This window comes from Vipera berus, assembly GCF_964194415.1.
Source record: "Vipera berus genome assembly, chromosome: 4".
NCBI classification, from domain to species: Eukaryota; Metazoa; Chordata; class Lepidosauria; order Squamata; family Viperidae; genus Vipera; species Vipera berus.
Window position 1 is genome coordinate 55,396,155 of NC_138206.1, and position 24,829 is coordinate 55,420,983.

A 24,829-nucleotide genomic window follows, 5' to 3' on the forward strand; every position below is an offset into this window, starting at 1 on the left:
TCACGTACAGGTGTGTTGCCAGTAGTTTTTCTAGCACCTGTCTTGCCAGTCCGACGTATTCTGTCACATTAGAGGTCTAGATCAAAATATCGTCCAGATACACAAGAACACCCCGGTATAAGTGCTCATGCAACACCTCATTGATGAGCTGCATGAACACTGCAGGGGCTCCCTGCAAGCTGAATGGCATCACCTGGAACTGGTAACTTCCTAGTGGGCAGTTAAATGCCATCTTCCACTTGTCCCCCCGTTTGACTCAGACCCTATAATACACTTCCCAGAGTTCGAGTTTAGTGAACACCCTGCCCTTCACCAAATGGGCCAATACTTCATCAGCAGAAGGGGGTACATGTTCTCAACGCAAACCCTGTTGATGCCGTGGAAGTCCACACACAAGCACAGGGATCCGTCCTTTTTCTCCTTAAAGAGTACTGGAGCCACGACCTGTGACCATGCCAGCTGGATGAACCCCCTTGCCAGGTTCTTGTCAATGTGCTGATGCAGCTCTTTTATTTATTTGGGCGCCATTGCATACATCTTGGGCTTCGGAAGCTTGGCACCCAGTAGGATGTCAATTGCACAATCGGCCAGCTGGTGGGGAGGTAGCGCATCGTATTTGTGCTCGCTGAACACCTCGGCAAGGTCAGCATACACCGCTGGGAAGGGGGCTTTCCCCCTGCACTCCCTTGCCCCACTACTTCCTCCCTGGTTCTCTCTCCGCCTTTTTTTGTTTGTTCATGAGGAGGCAGTCGAGGGCCAATCCCAATCTGTAACTTTTAGTATCCCCCCCACCAGATCGTAGGGCCCCACTTGTCCAGCCATGCCAGCCAGCCCCAAGATAACGGCCTCTGTTATGGAGGGGACCACTATAAATTAGAGGACCTCCCAATGGGCCCCCATCTCCAGCTGAACTGGCTCTTTTATGAGGGTGGCTGGAGGCCCCCCCAGAAGGGAGCCATCCACCTCAGCAACTATGGCCTTACTGATCAGGCAATAAATGCAGCCAGAATCGATTAAGGCCCTGTACTCCCCATGGTGGCCTGTCTGTGGACCTGTCAAAACAATCGGGATGACAAACAGTCGTAGGGGTTCGCTTACCGTTGGATCTTCTGCTGTCTCATCCGAGCTGTCGTAGGCTACCAGCTGATATCTTGTGGCGGCTGTTGCCTCCTCCGGGACCTCCACTCGAGGGGTGGGACCCTCTGCCTGGTGCACAGCCCCCGACTTCTCTGGGGTCTTCTTGGGTGTGGCTCCGGCTCTCCCAGGAGTCCCTAAATTCCCCCGTGGAACGGGAACTGGACACTCCGCAAACCGATGTCCCGGCTGGTTGCAGCGGAAGCATCTAAACGGGCGAGGAGTACCCGCAGAGGAACCTGGACTGGGGCTCTGGGTTATCCACCCTTTGCCCCTTGGTTTCTCCACAGTTCTGCGTGGCCCCAATGGGCCATCACCTTTGGCTGGAATTCCTGCAGTCCTGCATCCAGGTCCTCCACCACACAGAACCAGTCTTGTAACTGGCTTGGGATGCCACAGTAGACACATGCTTGGCGCAGGTCACGGTCCAAACCTGCCTGGAATTGGTGGACCAGTAAGTGTTCCGGCCAAGACTGCAACCTGCCGGTCACCCGCCTGAACTCACATACATAATCAGCCGCGGACCGGCCTCACTGCTTCAGTGCCAGCAACTCCCCCTCTGCCCGTTGGACTTGTGAGACATCCTCAAAGCGGGATCGCAGAGCCTCCAGAAACAGACTGGAGTCTGCCAATTCCTTGGCATGGTCACTGTACAAATCCGCCACCCATTCTGCAGCTTTGCCTTGCAACCCTACGGTTACTGCCACCATCATCGCCCACAGGCACCATCTCCTGTGTACCCTCAGCCATCCCCTGGTCCCTGAACAGAGCACTGTCAGCCCACCAAGGGTAATGGGTAGGGACAAATAAAAAGGGAGTGCTAACTTTCTGTCAGAGTCCTTACCAACCCCTGGTTCCAGAACAGAAAACAAGTTGTGGAATTCACAGGAGGCTGGCTTCAGAAAAGGAACGTTCTGGCATGCGTTTAATCACACAACTGCAAACAAAGTTAGCACTGGGAGCAATCCCCTCCCAGCACCTTACATGCTTTTCCCACCTGGCTCCACCCCCCCCCACCCACCTAACCAGCATCCGGTGGCTGACATGATAAGAGCAGGCCTCCGGCTCTCTGCTCTGTTCGGCCATGCGGAACACGTTGCCGGCACCTGGCCTCCTGGTGACCTCCCAATATCAATCAGCTGCTTGTCGGATGCGCGGCATGCTTTCAGGTTCCTGATGCCTCTCCGTGCCGAACAGCTGCCTGGCGTGCCAGCCGTGGAACCACTCAGCTGTTCAGTGGCAAATGGGTAAGACCCTCCCAGGTGTCGTCTTCATCTTCCCACCTCCCTTCAATGTCAAGCCCACAGGGCTTGACACATACATACATACATACATACATACATACATACATACATATCTCTGGTTAGAATATCATTCCAGAGAACAGATACCAGACATGTATGGTGGCTAAATATTTTCTTTAAATGAAAGGAATAGTGGTTTGAACTTTATTGTTGTCTTGTAAAGTTCCAATTCTTGTGTTCCATGCTGAACTATTGTTTTTTCCATTTCTTTTAGCACAGGCATGCTTACAATTCTGTTCATGTTATTGCTGTTGATGAAATCCTTTATTTGCTTTAATGCAAAATACTGAAAAGATTGTGGAATTTTGGGTGATAGCATATGTACCGTATATACTTGAGTATAAGCCGACTCGAGTATAAGCCGAGACCCCCAATTTCACCCCCAAAAACTGGAAAAAGTTGTTGACTCGAGTATAAGCCGATCCGCCGTTCTGCAAGCCTCTGCCGCCAGCAGAGGCTCGATCCGCCATTTTGCAAGCCTGAATACGCAGGAATACCCTGTGTGGCCGCGGCTCTCGGGGAAGCCCTGGCTGTCAGCTTCCTTGCTCCACGCTGCCATTCGGGGCCCGCGCGTTCCCCGGGCAAATCGCGGCGCCCAGCAGGCGAGGAAACACGCCCGCTCCAGTCGCCCCCCCTTCCCTCAGGAGACGCGAAGCAAGTGACCGCCCGGAGCTTACCGAGGACTTGCTTCGGTGCTTCCAGGATCGCGCGCACCTCTCCCAAGCTGCCGCCGTCCGGAGACCTGCCGAAGTTTGGGGAGGTTTGGGGAGGTGCGCGCGCACCTCCCCAAACCTCCCCAAACGTCGGCAGGTCTCCGGACCTCTGCGCCCTGCCTGCCTGCTTCTTTCCGCAGCGGAAAGAAGCAGGCAGGCAGGGCGCGGAGGAACGGAGACCCGGCGACGTTTGGGGAGGTTTGGGCGCCTCCCCAAACCTCCCCAAACGTCGCCGGGTCTCCGTTCCTCCGCGCCCTGCCTGCCTGCTTCTTTCCACAGCGGAAAGAAGCAGGCAGGCAGGGCGCGGAGGAACGGACACCTGCCGACGTTTGGGGAGGTTTGGGCGCCTCCCCAAACCTCCCCAAACGTCGCCGGGTCTCCGTTCCTCCGCGCCCTGCCTGCCTGCTTCTTTCCACAGCGGAAAGAAGCAGGCAGGCAGGGCGCGGAGGAACGGACACCTGCCGACGTTTGGGGAGGTTTGGGCGCCTCCCCAAACCTCCCCAAACGTCGCCGGGTCTCCGTTCCTCTGCGCCCTGCCTGCCTGCTTCTTTCCACAGCGGAAAGAAGCAGGCAGGCAGGGCGCGGAGGAACGGACACCTGCCGACGTTTGGGGAGGTTTGGGCGCCTCCCCAAACCTCCCCAAACGTCGCCGGGTCTCCGTTCCTCCGCGCCCTGCCTGCCTGCTTCTTTCCACAGCGGAAAGAAGCAGGCAGGCAGGGCGCGGAGGAACGGACACCTGCCGACGTTTGGGGAGGTTTGGGCGCCTCCCCAAACCTCCCCAAACGTCGCCGGGTCTCCGTTCCTCTGCGCCCTGCCTGCCTGCTTCTTTCCACAGCGGAAAGAAGCAGGCAGGCAGGGCGCGGAGGAACGGACACCTGCCGACGTTTGGGGAGGTTTGGGCGCCTCCCCAAACCTCCCCAAACGTCGCGGGGTCTCCGTTCCTCCGCGCCCTGCCTGCCTGCTTCTTTCCACAGCGGAAAGAAGCAGGCAGGCAGGGCGCGGAGGAACGGACACCTGCCGACGTTTGGGGAGGTTTGGGCGCCTCCCCAAACCTCCCCAAACGTCGCCGGGTCTCCGTTCCTCTGCGCCCTGCCTGCCTGCTTCTTTCCACAGCGGAAAGAAGCAGGCAGGCAGGGCGCGGAGGAACGGACACCTGCCGACGTTTGGGGAGGTTTGGGCGCCTCCCCAAACCTCCCCAAACGTCGCGGGGTCTCCGTTCCTCTGCGCCCTGCCTGCCTGCTTCTTTCCGCTGTGGAAAGAAGCAGGCAGGCAGGGCGCAGAGGAACGGAGACCCGGCGACGTTTGGGGAGGTTTGGGCGCCTCCCCAAACGTCGCCGGGTCTCCGTTCCTCTGCGCCCTGCCTGCCTGCTTCTTTCCACAGCAGGCAGGCAGGGCGCAGAGGAACGGAGACCCGGCGACGTTTGGGAAGGCGCCCAAACCTCCCCAAACGTCGGCAGGTCTGCGCGGAGGAACGGAGACCTGGGGAGGTTTGGGGAGGTGCCCAAACCTCCCCAAACGTCGGCAGGAGGAACGGAGACCTGCCGACGTTTGGGGAGGTTTGGGGAGGCGCCCAAACCTCCCCAAACGTCGGCAGGTCTGCGCGGAGGAACGGAGACCTGGGGAGGTTTGGGGAGGCGCCCAAACCTCCCCAAACGTCGGCAGGAGGAACGGAGACCTGCCGACGTTTGGGGAGGTTTGGGGAGGCGCCCAAACCTCCCCAAACGTCGGCAGGTCTGCGCGGAGGAACGGAGACCTGGGGAGGTTTGGGGAGGCGCCCAAACCTCCCCAAACGTCGGCAGGAGGAACGGAGACCTGCCGACGTTTGGGGAGGTTTGGGGAGGCGCCCAAACCTCCCCAAACGTCGGCAGGTCTGCGCGGAGGAACGGAGACCTGGGGAGGTTTGGGGAGGCGCCCAAACCTCCCCAAACGTCGGCAGGAGGAACGGAGACCTGCCGACGTTTGGGGAGGTTTGGGGAGGCGCCCAAACCTCCCCAAACGTCGGCAGGTCTGCGCGGAGGAACGGAGACCTGGGGAGGTTTGGGGAGGCGCCCAAACCTCCCCAAACGTCGGCAGGAGGAACGGAGACCTGCCGACGATTGGGGAGGTTTGGGGAGGCGCCCAAACCTCCCCAAACGTTGGCAGGTCTGCGCGGAGGAACGGAGACCTGGGGAGGTTTGGGGAGGCGCCCAAACCTCCCCAAACGTCGGCAGGAGGAACGGAGACCTGCCGACGTTTGGGGAGGTTTGGGGAGGCGCCCAAACCTCCCCAAACGTCGGCAGGTCTGCGCGGAGGAACGGAGACCTGGGGAGGTTTGGGGAGGCGCCCAAACCTCCCCAAACGTCGGCAGGAGGAACGGAGACCTGCCGACGTTTGGGGAGGTTTGGGGAGGCGCCCAAACCTCCCCAAACGTCGGCAGGTCTGCGCGGAGGAACGGAGACCTGGGGAGGTTTGGGGAGGCGCCCAAACCTCCCCAAATGTCGGCAGGAGGAACGGAGACCTGCCGATGTTTGGGGAGGTTTGGGGAGGCGCCCAAACCTCCCCAAACGTCGGCAGGTCTGCGCGGAGGAACGGAGACCTGGGGAGGTTTGGGGAGGCGCCCAAACCTCCCCAAACGTCGGCAGGTCTCCGTTCCTCCGCGCCCTGCCTGCCTGCTTCTTTCCGCTGCGGAAAGAAGCAGGCAGGCAGGGCGCGGAGGAACAGAGACCTGCCGACGTTTGGGGAGGTTTGGGGAGGTGCACCTCCCCAAACTTCGGCAGGTCTCGGACGGCGGTGGCTTGGGAGAGGTGTGCGCGATCCCGGAAGCACCAAAGCCTCGGCCGCGCACAAGTCCTCGGTAAGTTTTTTTGTTGACTGGAGTATAAGCCGAAGTGGAATTTTTCAGCCCAAAAAGTGGGCTGAAAAATTCGGCTTATACTCAAGTATATACGGTAATTGTGTGGTGTTCTATTGAATTGCAGGGGTGTGTGTACTCTCTGCTTTGATGAGGTGACATGAGATTTTGATCAGGCTGCTTGAAGAGGAGTCTTTTATTACCATAATTTACTATTTTAAAAATAAAATGTCATGAGTTGGATGAGGGGAGGAATTATGAACATCAACGTTTGAAAAAAGTGTAAGGTGTAAAGTAAGAGTAGTGGTATGTAAAATTTTCCACTTCAGCCAAGATTGGCAATTTCAAAGTTCTAAGATATTTGTTTTTCAAGTGATTGTTCTAACAATTGAGAAGCAAAAAGTATGTTCCACATTTATTGCATTTGCATATTGCGTGATACAATTTCTAACTTTCCAATAAAAATAATTTTCTTCCCACACACCAGAGGTTTATTTTTTAAAAAACCCACTTCCTAAATCTCATAAAACAGGTTAAGATTTTTCCCCATATTAAATAATTAGGTGAAATATTTAAACAGGCTATGGATATGGAAGATAAGTACTGTATGTTAACTGAAATCATACTCATTTATACAGGAAAAAAGTTCTAATTCAGATTTTTCCAGGAAATCCACCTATGTATTATAAAGGTACACACAACTACTTCATAATTCATAAAGCATTGAGGGAAACATCTGCTATATACGTGAGTAAGAAATAATTGTGGATTTGTTTCATTACTGATTTATAATCAATTGTAGTAGCAGGAACTGTTTAAAATAATGGGAGTTATGTCAATACAAATCTGGCAGGGATTATTATTTCTAAATCCATAACACATGAGGCTCATCAAAATCTTTATGAGTTTTGTTGTGTGGATATTAAACACACAAACACAAATATTAAAAATCCAATTTGCTGGATTTTTAGAGCCTAAATGGAAATTGGAATGCACTTAATATTCTCTTCAGAATCTGAAAGAGTTTTTATTATTATGAACTGTATCTATAGCACATGAGTTATGCTGGCTGACACCAATTGGGCTTGATTATATAGACCCCATAATCCCCTAAATATTAGCAAGTAGATGTGTTGCACTATAAATTACAATGCAATAATAGGCTTAATGAAAAGATATCCCAGGGCAGAGAAGAAATCCAACCACAAAGCAACCTGCAGAACAGAACAATATTAGGCTGAAATGTAAACATCCAAAAAGAAGAAAAAATATATAATGTAAATGCAGACCCTCCTCAGCTATTAAACCATAATTTATAAAAGAGGAAAATTGTAGTGCAGTGACACTGCCTATTCAGCTATTTTTGCATTGGAAATATAGTGTTGTGAGGTAAATTACTAAGGATGTTTCTTAATTCTGTTGAAATACTTTGAAAAAGATACTTCTGAAAGTACAGGAGCACATAAGGAACACTTTTGAATTGTTAGGGCACCTAGTGTAGATTTTTCCAGGCCAATGCTTGCTTTAGGAACTGATCCTATACATAAATATAAATATTGAAGCAACCAATGTAAGCCTAGAAAAAGATAGATACTTTAACATTTCAAAAAAGATGCTTTGCATATATTCCCATGCATTCCAAAACACTTCTTTCAACAACTTTTCTTATACTGGTCGGAGGAAATACAAAACATTAGGCAAGGTTTATATATACAAGAGGTAGGAAATAAAGGAACAAGGTAAAGTGAAGCATAACTACTTAATAACATTGTATTCAGTGTTGTGTGCTGTGAGAGATCTTTGCTTTTCCTGATCTTAGCATGAAGCATCCCCTGCTGGACATTATACACATATGTGTGGATTCTTGTTTTACATTTTATGCTGGAAAAGCATGGGATTATTTTGGGTTTTCCAATGTTTTATTCATTAGAATTATGCCTTTCCTTTCCTGATTAAACTCAAAACAATATATATGTTGATAGATTTCACTAAACTGTCCTCCCACTGCATAGTGGTATTGTTCTATGCTTAAGAATATTTAGCATAACATTAAAATGGCCATATTTGCAGCATGCTCAGTTTCTGGTCCTCAATTTTTAATTTATCATCAGGAACATTTGTTTTGGGGAATCATAAGTATTGGGTTTCATTTATTCTTTCTCTTGTCTGCTCATGTTCTTCTTGCTTCAGCTATAATTGTCTTTTGCTTGTACATGTGGAATTATAACAATTTTAATGCAGATCGAAATAGTAGGCCAGCAGACTGGAGTTAATTCCAGCTGTATCATATTTTCTCCTTCAATTTCTTGTATTGGTCAATGGTGGGCAAGCGTAGCATTGCTTGTGCCTTCTGTTTTTCCTTTCAGACAGTTTTCTATAGGTGATGAAAGCCAGTTTGCATGTGGAAAAAATGAAGTATTTTAATTCATCAGTGAAGCTGTGAGATTAGAAACTTTTTATAAAAGCTCAACAATTTTTTCTGCCTTTTGAGTTATAACATGATACCGTTTTCCCCCCACCTGGTGCTCTAGAATATTGTATGCTTTTATTCATTAATTTAACTTGTTTCATCATTTTTCCAAAGATGCAGCCTTTAAATTTGTACATGAAGAAAATTTTACCTAGTCAATTTAAAACATTTGGTGTGTATTGATTTATATTGCTATCCTAGATTCCATCTGGATGGAATAGAGTGGGGAAGCAGTTAAAATTTCTGATACTGAAAATTCTACCCCCACCCCCTTATGCCAGTTCTCTTTGCTTTTCTTAAATTTAAATACCTTATTTATTGCTATAAAAAGCATTCTAAAACATTTAAAATTAAATGCTAGACCATCCAGCAAGGTTTGTTATATTATATTTTATTATATTATTGTGGCAACTTGCTATAGTAGAATTGTAGTTACAGAGAAATTTTCTCCTGCAGTAGTTAGTTCTAGTTCCTGTTCCAGTTTTAATATTGCCCTGCCCTTTTTGGGGTGGTGGTGGTAAAACATTGAACATTATTCTAATCCCGTGCAGTTGCTACTAATTTTGCTTTAAACTAGAAAGTGTTAATACAAACTAGAAAATGTGACAAAGCTCAATTTCATTTCTTGTTTATTGCTTGTTTTCCTATTGGACAAAGAGAAGCAGCTCTAGCCTGGCAACCAGAGCTTGCTATTTGCATAACCTACCTTGATTGGCCAGCTTTCTACCAAATGCTTCCAATCATATGGTGTTGTTTTAGTGGTAGGCTATGCTAATTAGCTGCTGTTGCTGGGGTTCAGGGTGCTTTCTGTGTGCTATTCTGCTGCATTGTGTTGCTTGGCCAGAGACATTGATAAATGAGTATTTAATGATCTGCAGCAGTTTCCACTTACTGCAGGCAGACAGATTTTAGAACAGGAGAAGAAATAAGGATTTAATTTCTCTTGCTTGCAATGAAGACATACTTTTAAGACTCTATGCTAGAATTTTTATGGAGATAAAATACTCTTTAAAAGTGCAAGATTTTATGTTTGGTGTTTTGTATGGTATTTATGGATATCAGGTAAGACTAGGAAGTTGCTTATACATGAGAAACTTAATGTAATATTAAAACAGTGGTCATATAAATTATAGCAGTGCATAAGAACTGCATACGAGTCTCTTGATTTAATTTTGAAAAATGCAGTTGGAAAAATAATTCTTCAGCCTAATACCCTTTGTACTCCAGTAGATGACAGTTCCCATCATACTGCCTGAGAATTCTGTAAGTTGTTGTTCAGGAAGGCTAATCTATCACTAGTAGGCAGCAAAGAGACATATATGCTGTGTTTTCCCGAAAGTAAGCCCTAGCTTGAGTTTCAGGGTGGCCCTAATATAAGCCCTACTTAAGAGCCTGAGCAGCTAGCCGGTCACCAATTCCGTATGGTTGCTACCATGGATATGAGGTGTGTGTGTGTGCGTGTGTGTGTGTGTGAGCTGCCAGTACAGCTGTGACGAGGTGAAGCCGGTGGCAGGGGGATCTGACCCAGACGCCCCGGTTACCAATACCCTGCCACAGCCACTTACGCCATCCCACTGGTTTTGATTTGAAATGGACACCTAACATTAAAACCATCATTAAAAAGCACAACAAAGAATATTCTTCCTCCATCAATTTAGAAAGTTCAGACTGTCCCGGGAGCTATTGATACAGTTCTACAGAGGAATTATTGAGTCTGTCATCTGTTCTTCAGTAACAGTCTGGTTTGGTACAGAAACTAAACAGGATAGGTACAGACTCCAGCAGGTAGCTTGAACTGCAGGGGGAAAAAACACATTGCAACCAGCCTGCCTTCCATGGAAGATCTGTATATTGCGTGGGTCAAAAGGAAATCTCAGAACATATCTACAGACATCCTGAACATAAACTGTTTCAACTCCTCCCCTCAGGATGCCACTATAGGGCATTGCATGCCAAAAAAACTAGACACAGGGACATTTTTTTCCCTTGGGCCATCACACTGCTGAACACCTGATTTACCCATGTTGTATGGTTGTAGTATTATTATCATCCTTTTCATCTTCTCTTATTACCCACTCTTATAGTATTATATTATAATTATTATTCCTCAATTGCTTTGCATGAACACTGAGAGCTTCTGCACCGGAGACAAATTCCTTGTGTGTCTAATCACAGTTGGCCAAATAAAGTATTCTATTCTATTCCTATTCTTATTCCTATTTTTATTCCTATTCCGTTTCTTTTTATGCCTACCTAGTTTGTTCTATTTTTGTTGGGAGAGAACGATTAGCCTAGAGTTACTCAGCATGCTTTCCTGCCTAAAAGTGGCCTAGAACTCATAGTCTTCTAGTTTTTAGGCCACCTAAACCGCTACATCAAACTGGCTGTCTTATAATAGACTTGTAAAATACACGTAGTTCTTGACTTACAACTTTTCATTTAGTAACTGTTCGAAGTTACAACTTCACTGAAAAAAGTGACATGATCGTTTTTCACACTTACAACCATTGCAGCATCCCCAAAGTCACATGATCAAAGACATTTAGCAATTGACTCATATTTATAATGGTTGCAGTAACTTGAGGTCATGGGATCACCTTTTGCAACCTTCTCACAAATAAAATCAATGGGGAAGCCAAATTTACTTAACAACTGTGTTGATAACAACTGCAGTGTTTCATTTAACAACTGGCAAGAAAGGTTGTAAAATGAAACAAAACTCACCTTAACTGTCTCACTTAGCAACAGAACTTTTGGGCTCAATTATGGTCATAAGTCAAGGACTACCTGTATATGATTTAAAAAACCAGTAAAGTTCAAAATCAGTGTTAACTCTCAATTATGAAATGTATGTTTTCTTTCAAAAGGCACTTTCTCAAGATAAGACATACAAGCAGAATCTCTGAATAATAAAAATATAAACTAAAGATTCTGTTAAATATACTAAAAATCTCTACAAATAATCCATTAAAATAGTTTAAATGCCTAGTAAACAAGTAAAAAGTAAAGGTTTTCCGTGTTTTAAATTTTACTTAAAGCAGTAAAGATAAATGTATTCTACAAGAAATTTGAAGCACAAATGCAAAGTTTTGAATTAAATAATATAAGAGAGAATTAAACAGAGGACATATTTTTTGGGGAAAGCAATGATTCTAACAATGGGATGCTAGTGGTAAGAAGTTCTTGTCCCAAATGGCTATTCCTTAAACCTCAGTACAGGTGATCCTCGACTTAACGACAATTGGGACTAGATTCCTGATTGTAAGTTATCAGCCATCATAGTCATAAATCAAGGCACCCACATGTCCAGACCTGATTTTATAGCATGTTTTGTAGTGGCCGTTAAATGAATACCATGGTATGTAAACCCGTTATTCAGAATGGTCATTTTTTGCTGGAAACACACAAAAAAAGTCAGAAATCGTGGTTACGTGACTGTCAGATGCTGCAAATGACGTAAAGGCAAGCCAGTTGCCAAGCTCCCAAAATGTCACATAACCATGCAGGGTTGGGATTGGCCCATTTTACGATGAGCAGAAGTGCTTTATGGATATAAAATACCCATTTGGGGCTAGTCATAATTTTGAACAGTCGTTAGGTGACTGGTCGTAAGGTGAGGATTTTATGTGGGGCACTTGGAATGTGACCTCTAGGATACTCTTGAGAGGCTTGTAAATAGGAAACCTTCATTTTGTTTGCAAATAGTAATATTAAAGATTCTAACTACCAGCAAGAATGAGTCCTTACATTTAAAGAGCACCTGTCATTTCAGATTCATCATGGCAGTGCCTGTTAGCAGGCATCCACTCACCTGCTACCCACCACGTCTCTCACCTTGTTGTGTCACTGCTGCATCACCAGCCGTCCCATTAAAGTGAATGGGACTGTCAGTGAATCAACAGCGGGTCAGAGGAGGAGCCGCTAAGGGACAGAGATGACAGTTGGTCTTTAAAAATTATGATTTAAATCGAGTTGATTTAAATCAAGCCTTTTTACTATTGATTTAAATCATGATTTAAATCAAATCCACCCTGAACTATAGTGATGAAAATAATAAAAAGTGTGTCATGTCATGACAGAAACCCCAACCTCTTGTATGTATCTCAACATCATTGATTCGCATTGCAATGCATAATTTGTCACGTGAGGTCAGGTGCAAAAAATCAGGGCCACACATGAAGGTTCAGATTAATTGATTTATTGTTAAAAGCCTACGTACATGAATCTTCTCAACTAAAAGGTCAGCATCTTATTAGAGTTACATAAGAGTCAAGGCATTCAAAGGAGGTTTGGCTTAGTTGGCTTCTGGCTATGAATGACTATAAATTGATCCCTTTTTTAACTCCTTGCCCTGGCTCTGCCAGGTCTTCTCCCAAATACAGTCATGGCTGAAATTGTTGGCACCCCAGAAATTTTTCCAGAAAATCAAGTATTTCTCACAGAAAAGTATTGCAGGAACACATGTTTTGCTATACACAGGTTTATTCCCTTTGTGTGTATTGGAACACAACAAAAAAAAGGGGGGGGGGAAAGCAAATTGGACATAATGTCAATCAAAACTCCAAAAATGGACCGGACAAAATTATTGGCACCCTTAACTTAATATTTGGTTGCACACCCTTTGGAAAAAATAACTGAAATCAGTTGCTCCCTATAAACATCAAAAAGCTTCTACACCTCTCACCCGGAATTTTGGACCACTCTTCCTTTGCAAACTGCTCCAGGTCTCTCTTATTGGAAGGGCGCCTTTTCCCAACAGCAATTTTAAGATCTCTCCACAGGTGTTCAATGGGATTCAGATCTGGACTCATTGCTGGCCACTTCAGAACTCTCCAGCGCTTTCTTGCCATCCATTTCTGGGTGCTTTTTGACGTATGTTTGGGGAAGACCCACGATCTCGGACGCAAACCCAGCTTTCTGACACTGGGCTCTACAGTGCGACCCAAAATCCTTTGGTAATCCTCAGATTTCATGATGCCTTGCACACATTCAAGGCACCCAGTGCCAGAGGCAGCAAAACAACCCCAAAACATCATTGAACCTCTACCATATTTCACTGTAGGTACTGTGTTCTTTTCTTTGTAGGCCTCATTTCGTTTTCGGTAAACAGTAGAATGATGTGCTTTACCAAAAAGCTCTATCTTGGTCTCATCTGTCCACAAGACGTTTTCCCAGAAGGATTTTGGCTTACTCAAGTACATTTTGGCAAACTGTAATCTTGCTTTTTTATGTCTCTGTGTCAGCAGTGGGGTCCTCCTGGGTCTCCTGCCATAGCATTTCATTTCATTTAAATGTCGACAGATAGTTTGCGCTGACACTGATGCTCCCTGAGCCTGCAGGACAGCTTGCATTCCTTTGGAACTTGTTTGGGGCTGCTTATCCACCATCCAGACTATCCTGCGTTGCAACCTTTCATCAATTTTTCTCTTCCGTCCACGACCAGGGAGATTAGCTACAGTGCCATGAGTTGCAAACGTCTTGATAATGTTGCGCACTGTGGACAAAGGCAAATCTAGATCTCTGGAGATGGACTTGTAACCTTGAGATTGTTGGTATTTGTCCACAATTTTGGTTCTCAAGTCCTCAGACAGTTCTCTTCTCTTCTTTCTGTTGTCCATGCTTAGCGTGGCACACACAGACACACAATGCAAAGACTAAGTGAACTTCTCTCCTTTTTATCTGCTTTCAGGTGTGATTTTTATATTGCCCACACCTGTTACTTGCCCCAGGTGAGTTTAAAGGAGCATCACATGCTTGAAACAATCTTGTTTACCCACAATTTTGAAAGGGCGCCAATAATTTTGTCCGGCCCATTTTTGGAGTTTTGTTTGACATTATGTCCAATTTGCTTTTTTTCCTCCCTTTTTTGTTGTGTTCCAATACACACAAAGGAAATAAACCTGTGTATAGCAAAACATGTGTTCCTGCAATACTTTTCTGTGAGAAATACTTGATTTTCTGGAAAAATTTCTGGGGTGCCAACAATTTCGGCCATGACTGTATGTCTCCCTTTGTATCTTCACTGTGAATACCTATGAATGCACTTGTAGATCCATGACTTTTGTAATTCTTTCTATTTTTTGTTTTAATCTGGGTGTGAAATATGCTTTAATTCTCCTTGTCTGTCCTCCTCCCTGTCTTACTTGCAATTTAATATTTGTATATTAATTAGGTATAAGAAATTATTATTTTGAATGAAAGGACCATATACCCTATTTCACCGAAAATAAGACCAGGTCTTCCTTCCTTCCTTCCTTCCTTCCTTCCTTCCTTCCTTCCTTCCTTCCTTCCTTCCTTCCTTCCTCCTAAAAGTACAAATTTGTATTTTCAGGGGATGTCTTACATTACAGCAGGTGGTGAGCGCTTGGGGGTGTGGCCAAGGCCAGAGCACCGGCAGAGGGTCGGGGAGAATGCTGAAATCAGCTGCCGTTCTGCCTGCAGCACCCATGCCCATTGCCTCTTACCCGCCAGAGCCGGAACACCGCCATGTTTACCATAAGTGCTGGTAACGGTAGATGCCAGCCTTCCCTCTGGTGGGCCTTGGCAGCTGCTAGAGAGTAACGGGTTCTGTTACAGTGCCTGGCGCTTTTAGGGGGGGTCTTCCCTTTCACTCCCCTTACAAGCCAGACTGCTGGCGCTTTCAGCCACCTGGCCCTCTACACAGCTCTGCTCGCACAGCTACCGAAGCTTTTTTTTTTTTTTAATTCAACCAATTAACTCCAACTTCTTGCAAAAAAAAAAATCTCGCAGAGTTGGAATTGATTGAACTTTTTTTCTTTTTACTCCCACAAACTTCTTTTGTTTGTGGGACCGCACACGACGTGGAGGAACACAACAGAGGAACGCATCAGAGCTGGAAAGAAGGTTAGCATAGAAATGGGCATCTGGGCGATGGTGGGTGGGGCAAGCTCTCCAGCTCCACGGTGGCGGAGAAATGCAGCAGAGCTGGAAAGCAGGTGCTTTCCAGCTCTAGCGCTCCACCTGCCGCTTTGGTGGACAGAGCTGCAAAGACGGCTTGGAAGGGGAGTGAAAGGGAAGGTGGGCAGGTGAGGGGGGGATCTGTCCCACACTGCCCCACTTGTTCTGCGGCCGCTTTTGGCCGAGCTGCGTCGCATTGCGCCCACCAAAGCCGCTGCCAAGCTGCTTGGCGGATCCCCTCCCCTGAAGTGTTCCTCTGTCGCATTCCTCCGCAAACAAGTTTGCCAAAGTGGATCCGGGCAATGTGTGCGGCAGTGGAGAGACAGGAAGTGGAGCAGCCGGCGTGAGGGAAGGAAGAGGGGGGAGAAGAAAGAGGAAAAGTGGCCCAGTGAGAAGTGGGGCTGTCCTGGCCAGCCAGGCACCGAAGCACCACCGAAAACAGCGGAGTCCGTGTGCACGCCTGCCACACGCTCATCCTGCGTCAGCCATGCTCTCCATGCCTCGGATCAGCTGCAGTGCGCCATGAAGAGCATGGCTAACGGGTGGTGAGTGTGTGGCAGGTAGGCACACGGATTCTGCTGTTTTGGCGGTGCTTTCGTGCCGGGATGGCCCTGCCTCTTGGGCACTTTTCTTCTTTCTTCTCCCCACTCCTCCTTCCCTTGTGCCTGCTGCTCCACTTCCTGTCTCTCCATTGCAGCACACATTGCAGCCCGGGATCCACTTTGGCAGCGGCAGAGTTTGGGGGGATGGTGAATCCCCATTTGTAGCGTGTCCGCTGACCAATCACCATGCCACCTCACAATGCAGTGGTGGGGAAGGCGGAAGGTAATCCCGCCCACCGGAACAGCCCGATGGGGGTGGGGTGGAATGGGAAACTGAGTTGTGACAAAACCAGTGCTCTAGGGCATCCGCACACACCCTTTGCAGTCATCGTCCTGCCCAACGTTGCAATGGGTTTATGCATGCATGCATCAGTAGCTGCTTAGGCACGTCACAGTGTTGGCACCAGCAGCAGGCAGACAGAGAGGGTGGGGGGAGAGGCATGCGATCCTGCCTATGAAAAACACAATGGGATGGGGTAGGGCTTATTTTTGGGGTAGGGCTTATATTAGGCCCACCCCCAAAAATCAAGCTAGGTCTTATTTTTGGAATGGGTCTTATTTTTGGGGAAACACGGTAGATAGTCCTCATTTAGTGTTCATAATCAAGACTAGCTCTGACAAACAAAGGAATCACTTCACTGCTACTGTACTTTACTTTCTCCAACTCCCCTGCCCTTTGGAATGTTTCCCTCTGATATTTGGCTCCCAGCTGCTGTATATTACTGAGACGACTAATCATTTTCACACCTTCAGCTTTTGTTTTTCTTTTAACCAGCCATCTACCCTTTGGAATGTTTACCTGAGTGCTGGGATAACAAAGGAATGAATGTTTATATTCATTGGAAAGAGAGAGATTAGAAGAGAATAAGTAGAGGCATAATGGGAAAATAACCCTAATGGGTTTTTTAAAAAACAATACAAAAGATGCTGAGACACTAGAAAGAGTGCAGAGAAGAGCAACAAAGATGATGAGGTGTCTGGAGGCTAAATTATATGATGAACAACTAAGGGAACTGGGTATGTTTATTCTAACAAAGAGAAAGCTTAGGGCAGGGGTAGGCAACCTCGGCTCTTTTATGACTCATGGACTTCAACTCCCAGAATTCCTGAGTCAGCTATGCTGACTCAGGAATTCTGGGAGTTGAAGTCCATGAGTCATAAAAGAGCCGAGGTTGCCTACCCCTGGCTTAGGGGAAGCATGAATGCAGTTTTCCAATCCTTGAAGGGCTGACACAGGGAAGAAGGTGTTGATTTATTCTCCATAGACCCTGAGGGAAAGACAACAGCAATGGGTAACAGATTGTCAGAGAGAGATTCCACCTGTAAATAAGGATGGATTTCTTGGGAATGACAATGATTAATAGATAGAACAGCTTGCCTCCTATAAGTTGTTGGTGCTTTATTGGTGGAGGTTTTCAAGAGAAGTTTAGACAACCATTTGTCCAAGATGGTATAAGGACTCTTCTCTTGGGCAGAGGGTTGGACTAGAAGACCTCCAAGGTCCCTTCCAGCTCTGTGATTCTATGCTATCCAAACAGCCAGTGTATTCCCCCTTGTGTTCCTGTTTCCTGTCTTGTAATCCCTTTTTCTCCAATCTCTTCTTCTCCCCCTCTGCTTATTTAAGCAATCTTTCCACGATTTTTGTGGGAAATCTCTCCTGTGCCTGATCTCCCTCCCTCAGAGTGGAAGAATTGGAGAAGAAAAGGGATTGCAAGAGAGTAAGCAGGTACATCACGGGAAATGCATTAGCTCTCTGCATATCATGTTTGCAACTTCCAGTGCCATCTCATTCCATTCATTCTGTATTCCCCATTGTGAGCCTGCTTACTTTTTTGTAATTCTGTTGTAATTTCTAATGTTTGCTTTGCAAGGGAGGGAAGGAAAGCAACAGGTCATCCATACAACAACACATGTTGACTATAATGATCACATGATTGAGGGATGCTAAAGTTGTAAATGAAGGCATTGGTCATAAAATTGTTTCTGCACTGAGCTAACTCAAAGTATCCTGAATGAGTATACTTGTATATATTTTTATGACTTACACAGCACAATCCCCACTTGATTTTGTTGGCTAACTTTCCTCTCCTGTTTCTGGTGCCAGAGTTGTAATTGTAAACCTTCTACTTTGTAAGCCTTTGTTCACCTTCATATATGCAAAATGTTATTCCACCTATTCTTTTAATTATCTCTTTATCTGTTAAAATTTTTAGAAACAGGGCATAAGCTTGATAAGCAGGTCTCCTTCTTTTGTAATAAGTGATTGTTTCTCCTGTTGTAGGTATAAAATAAAATAGGAAGTTTAATTCTTACCTAAGTGAATAATTCTAATATTGTGAATATAAATGGAGTTAATTGTCCCATTTTGTTTATAAATTTGAATGAAATTTGAACAAACAGTTCTGCCAATAGTTTCAGATTGTTATTGCCCTGAGTTACAGAAAAGGACCTACATTTGCTGAAAATAATCAGATTGTTTAGACTAGTGAAAATAAAAAGATACATAGTACTAAATAATTATAGGAAAAGTTCCTTAAATTTGGATGAATGATATAAAATGAGTGAGAAGAGAATGATTTCCTGATCATATTACCTAGTTGTGTACTGAAATGTCTCAAGAAAACAACTAAGCTTAGGGAGTACAAAGGGCCCCACAGAATAATTTCTGGTGATGTGAAGGGTTAGTCCTCAGATGCCCCCTCTTGCAGATCGGCTAATCGTTCTTGAAGAACAGTTATGCCCCATTATGAGTGCCAAGTTGAAATGATGAGGGGGTCACTCATTGCCAGTACTGGGAAACACATACTTGCTCATAATGCTGGTTGGAGGTCACGCATGGCCAGATGTACATTGATCTCTAAAACAGGAACAATCTGTCTGCTTCCCCTTTTCTAGTTTGCTGAGGGAACACAAGTTATTCTATTCCACAATATCAAATGAGCCTGCAGATGCCCTGCTTCTGGTCAGTTAGTTGGCTGACCAGTTGTGCAGCCAGCTAATTGATATTTGCAAAAAAAAAGTATTATTATTAATATTACAGAAGGTAGACAAGAGTTGAGTTGCCCATAAATCTCAATCTCGAGAGATTTTCTGCTGTCTTCAGTTGATACCTTTTTCAATGAATCAGTAATCCAAAATGATTCTTAATCATTTTGGATTACTGGATGGGATTTTAACGGACATCTCATTCTCATTCTCTGCTTTTTCTCTTCTCAGACCTATCATCAGAAATGTACTACTATTGTTACATAGGCTAATGCACCCAAGTGTATGGCTAGATTTTTTTTTAAATTTAAGCTCCCAAGATGTTAGCACAGTTGGAACTATAGGGAATGTGCTCCAACTACAATCTCAAAACACTTTGATACACTCTTTTGAGTTCAGAATATTTAAAATATGTTGAAAAGTAAAAGCAGGGAACTGCTTCTTTGGGGGGGGAATCAATAAGGTTGGATGATAGAACTTTTCAGATATCCGGATAGTCCTGCCCATAAATCACCACTGCCTTGATTAGTGATGATAATCCCTGCAATCCTGGTCACCATTGTTTATTGAATCTCGTAGTCATTAGGCAAAGCAACTTCTAAGTCAGTTGGCAGGAAATTTCAAGTTCCAGGTGGTTTGCAAGCAGGCCCTCAATGGCTGCTGTTGGGTGGGGGAAGATCCGTGTGTATGTATGTGAGGGTGTGAGGGAAGCACAGCAAAGGTTGGGGATGCTACATGAGGGAGGCTTAAGAAGAATTGGGGAAGGCGCTTGGGAGTACATGAGGATACGAGGGAAGTGTGAGGATCAAGGGGTGCACAAGTGGCCAACCTAGTACAAGTGCAGAGGGGCTGGTAGAAGGTGGACAAGTTGGGGAGACTTACCCCGATCCTACCCTGCTGCCTTCCCTGTTGACTTTCTGGGGAATCCAGGAGGGCAGGTCACAAACAGTGATGCGCTGCAACCATTGTAAATGTGAACCATTTGCCCAGTGCCCAGATTATGATAACGTGACTGCAGGTTTGGTGGGATGTTTGGTACTCAGAGTACTTACCTGTACTTTGAAGAGCCCAAATATATTTATTAATCTGGTATTCCCAGATATGTATCCATATATTTCTTGGTAGTTTTGTAATTTCGCACACTAGAATTAAATAAAGCAACTCTGTTTTCCTAATCCATTTCTAGATAGCTCTGCATTTTATTCCACCTGTCTAATTAATGAAATGTGGGGAAAATCCATTATCTTCTTTAGGCTACAGCAATATATTTTGTTGAATTGTGAAATTCTAATTTTGGTAAATTTGTTACAAGATGATCTGTCAAGTTGTTTGACTGTACACATTCATTATTCCATCCCAACATGCATTCCCCCCCTGCAAAGTTTAAATTGGACATCCCTAAATATATATTCTATTCTTAATTCATTGCATAATTTCCTGATAGCATTGTTGAATTCTTTTGGACATAGATTTGATGCATGTAAATAGTTGTAGTCTAGTTGTTAAGATGAACCACACCTACATTATACTGAGACCCAATTTAGTACAGTGATTAAGGCACCAGGATAGAAACCAGGAGACTGTGAAATCTAGTCTCACTTTAGGCATGAAGCCTGGTGCATGACCTTGGGCCAGTCATTCTCTTTCATCCCTAGGAAGGAGGCAATGGCAAGCCATTTTTGTAAAACCTTGCCAAGAAAACTACAGTGACTTATCCAGGCAGTTGCCGAGAATTACAAACTGATGTGAAGGCACCATAAAGTGTACACTGCTATGTACTATTCTGGTCTGCACTGCAACTGGCTAAGTGGGAAGATTTTCAAAACTTATAGTGGATAATTTAGTAATTTATGTTCTGCACTCAGTTCATTGACCTGTAAGTTGCTTTTTGAAATGTATTAGCTGATACTTTCAAATTATATTTAATTTTGAGTCTGTATGTTGTAATTAAAATGATAGCACTCCAAATTATGGTTAATTGCAGCTTCTGGCATGCATAGAAGACATAGCCATTGATGAGGAATGCTGGGAATTGTAGTGTAACAGCTATCACAGTGCTATAGCTCCAACCTTTTTCTCCATTTTTCTGAACTAAGCACATTGATTTGTGCTTTAAATTGTAAGCCGCCCTGAGTCTTCGGAGAAGGGCGGGATATAAATGGGATTTTAAAAAAGGGTTATGAAGTATTCCTAATGTTTTATTTTTAAATGGTACATAAATTGTAGAAGAAACAACTCAAAGTTTGAGATACCAGAAATCATGGTAAAATATGAAGTCCATCAGTACGATAAAAATAAAGGCTAAAAAGATATAAAACCTACTGATAGATGACATTTCAGATTCAGAAAATGAGACTGATAAGTGGCAAATTAGGTATTATGAATCTTCCTTTATTCTCCCCCCCCCCGGGGGAAATTGGCATTTTATTGTCTTATAACTTAAAGTATGTTGCATCAACATTCTATCCTTTTTTGTGGTGAATAAGGTTTTTTTTTGGATGGGTGAGTGGGTGGGCAGAATCTCTATGGGAAAAATATACTTAGACCTGTAGCCATATAGGACTTTAATGGTAGCAGCCATAACCTTGAATTGCAGTTAGAAACAGCAATAGTGTAGTATGGCACTCTCACAAGCTATCAATAAGTGCACAGTCCATTGCACTTTATAGCAGCAGAAATTTCTGGCTGGCCTTCAAGCATAAACTAAACAATATATCACAAAAAGCATGAGTGATGGTCCCCAGTAAATCCTGTTTTAGGGAGAGCCACAATTGGTATACCAGCAGAAGCTGACCAAAAACCTCTCTAGGCATAGCGGGCATCTTGTTCCACCTTTTACCACATGAGCTATGACTCCCCAATAGCCCTCTCCTCGATGGTTAGCCCATTTTCTTGGGGGGTGGGTAGCATATAATGTAGGTATAATCTTAGAATCAATAAGTATTCCTGCCTGCTTGGGTTGTGTTTTAGACTAGTTTTCCCATTCAAATTCTGACATTTTTACAGGATTAGGGTGAGGTTAGCTTCTCACTGAGTGAGTACTTTTTTTGCATCTCCATTAGAATCGAACTCTGAAGCATCCCATAAAAAAGAGAGCAACATCTTCATCCTTGCCATCACTGACTGAAATTGCCTGCTCTTTGTGCTCTTCTTTGCACGATAGGTCCAAAATTTATGTAGCTATTAACTGATGAAAGACTTGATGCTCTAGTCTAGCCTAATTTTAGTTGTATGTGGATGAGGCTTCATCTTGTCCTAAACTTCAAAGTTCCCCAGAAAACCTCCCATTCTGTAATGGAATTTTTTTAAAAAATGTAGCAAGGATATTGTGTTATGCCTACTGGTGTGTGGAGGAAAGCTGAGCAACAATATTCTTTTTTTTTCTGAAATGAATGCTATTTTAGTTGTTTGAGCTAAAATGATTCACAGAAATAGTAAATCTCTGTTTTCAGTGGAGAGCATTGTCACATCACTGTTGGCAATCCCTTAAAATATTTTTGATAGTCAGTCAGTCCACCCATCCAATTTATTTGGCTGCCTATCTCACAAAAAAGTGACTGGTCAGCATACAACAAAATTATAAAACAATATATACATATTAAAATTTACTACCTGAAAATTTTTAAAGCTGATATTAAAAGCTAAGGGAAGACAGTAAATATTAAAAGCAATAGAGTCACCTCAGTAACTAACTAATTGGCTCCCCAATTCTCTGTGTTAAGATTTAATATTCAAGAATTTTAAAATAAGCACCAGATTGAAATAATATCATTTTCTATTTTAAAAAATAGAATACTGTCTCTGTATTTTAAACCACTAACCTCAAAAAAAATCCAGTAATGCTGTTCTTAAAAAAGTTGGGCTAAAAATCGACACACTGTGGAGTGGAACAGCAGAACCAGATTGCCACAAGTTTGTTACGCATTAAATAACATTTAAATTGAAAAACTTTTACTAAGTTTGAAAGCATTGTCAAAGAAAAATGAAGAGGATTTAAACAAGTTTCTCACTTAAATGTGAAAAAGAAAAGCTGCTAGTGGAGATACATACAAAATTCTCCAATAAAACCTATTGTTTTACAACCAAGTAAAGCAGTTCCATACATAACTTGAAAATTCAGCACCTTTTCAGTTGATGTGTACAGAATTGTGTATACGTATATCCCATACACAATCCTAGATGTAACGAATAATCAAGAGTTGGGGGGGGAGGTGATTTTATTTTGTATATCCTCAAGACATGCACCATTAATTGTTCTCCTGTCTTCTTTGAAAGCATCGTTCTCTCTTTAAGCATAACTCTTAACATGGTGGTAATGGTATTAATACAGTTTCGATAGCTAAAATAAATATTTTTGATATACATTGACATCTTAGAGAGGGAATGTAGCCTGGAACATGCTTCAGGATAGCTAGACCTCTCTAAGTGATCACCAGATGCTAAGCTAAGTGACCTTGTGTTTCTTAATTGGCAGGGGAAGTCATTTCCCTCTGTTCAGCTTTGCTGCTATACCACTGGTTGAGGGGAGGAAAAGAAGATTGTGGCAGAAAATACCAATTGAAGGCAGTAACTGCTTCATCACTCTTGTAGAGAGTAAGGAAGGATGATCTTGGAGGAGGTATGCAAGAGCCATTGCCTAGGAAAAAGGGGCTGACACATTTTATAAGCCTAGAAATAGCAGCAGGATAATACTCAAAAGTAGTTCAGGTAGAGAGATGCCTGTCTTAATTCGCTGAACTGTAAGAAGGGGAGGAGGCACAGCAAAATCAGACTTGATGGAGCTTTATTATTATAACTGATCTTAATAATAAAAGTAGTTTCAGCCTTACTGTGGAGTAGGGCTGACAACTGTAGAGTGTCCTGGTTGGTTGGGATAGGTTTGTTTCTTTCTATATGCAGTTTTGCTAGAACTCAGTGCGTATATGAAACACATCTGGCTCAGTCCAGATAAAAAATATGTGGAAGATGACAAGACAGCTTGAAAGATTGGTTGAAAAATGACCAAGTAGACGGGGAGTGTTTCCATCTAATCTTTGGAGATTCTCCTGCCTTTTTAGCCACAATTTTTGTGGCACTCAGCAAAACTTCCTACTTTGGGGAGTGGCTTTTGGGCCTAGGGAACTGGGGAGAGAAGTTGGTAGAAGACACCCATATGTTGCTTGCCTGTCTCTTTTCAACTCATTACAGTAAAATCTTGATTTTTTCCCCCAGACCTCAGTGCAATGGACTCGAATGAATCAATTTTCTGATTGATTATAGGTGGCCCTCATTTAACGGCCACTCACTCGGGGACCATTTGAACTTATGACTGCACTGAATGAGTGGTAGTTATGACTGGAGCTCATACTTAACCCAGTTGCAGCATCACCGCAATCACATGATCCATCATTTGCCATCTCCCCTGCTGGTTTCAGTCAAGCAAAGTCAAGGGGGAAGCCAGCAAGAAGTTGGAAGTCCCAGTCACATGAGGTCCTTGCTTAACAACCTGCACAATTCCTCCTTTAACATTGGCAACTGGGACTGCTGGAACTGCTGTTGCTAAGCACAGTCACAAGATTTTTTGGCTTAATGATGGAGTTTCTGGTCCCAATTAGCATCATTAAACGACGACTCATTTCATTTGTGTAGTGGTGTCTCAATACAAACAGCACAATTTATATTATTTGTGTAATTATATAACGCAAATCACTTTTGAGTTGTTCTGAAATGTATTGATACTGTAGTTATCGATTGTTAATAGTTCAGTAATTCTGAAATTTGTTAATACAGTTTTTTTGACTTATCATCACAGTTGGGACCAAAATTTAAAACACGAGTCATTGTTATAAATTGAGAGGACTGATTTTGCAATAATTTTTATGGTGGTTTTTAAA

At 44.3% G+C, this 24,829-nt stretch overlaps 1 protein-coding gene across 3 annotated transcripts in view; it reads left to right on the forward strand.

The window, feature by feature from the left end:
- Window positions 1-24,829, forward strand: part of DYRK1A (dual specificity tyrosine phosphorylation regulated kinase 1A) — a 127,650-nt gene that overhangs the window by 71,296 nt on the left and 31,525 nt on the right. The window lies entirely within an intron of this gene.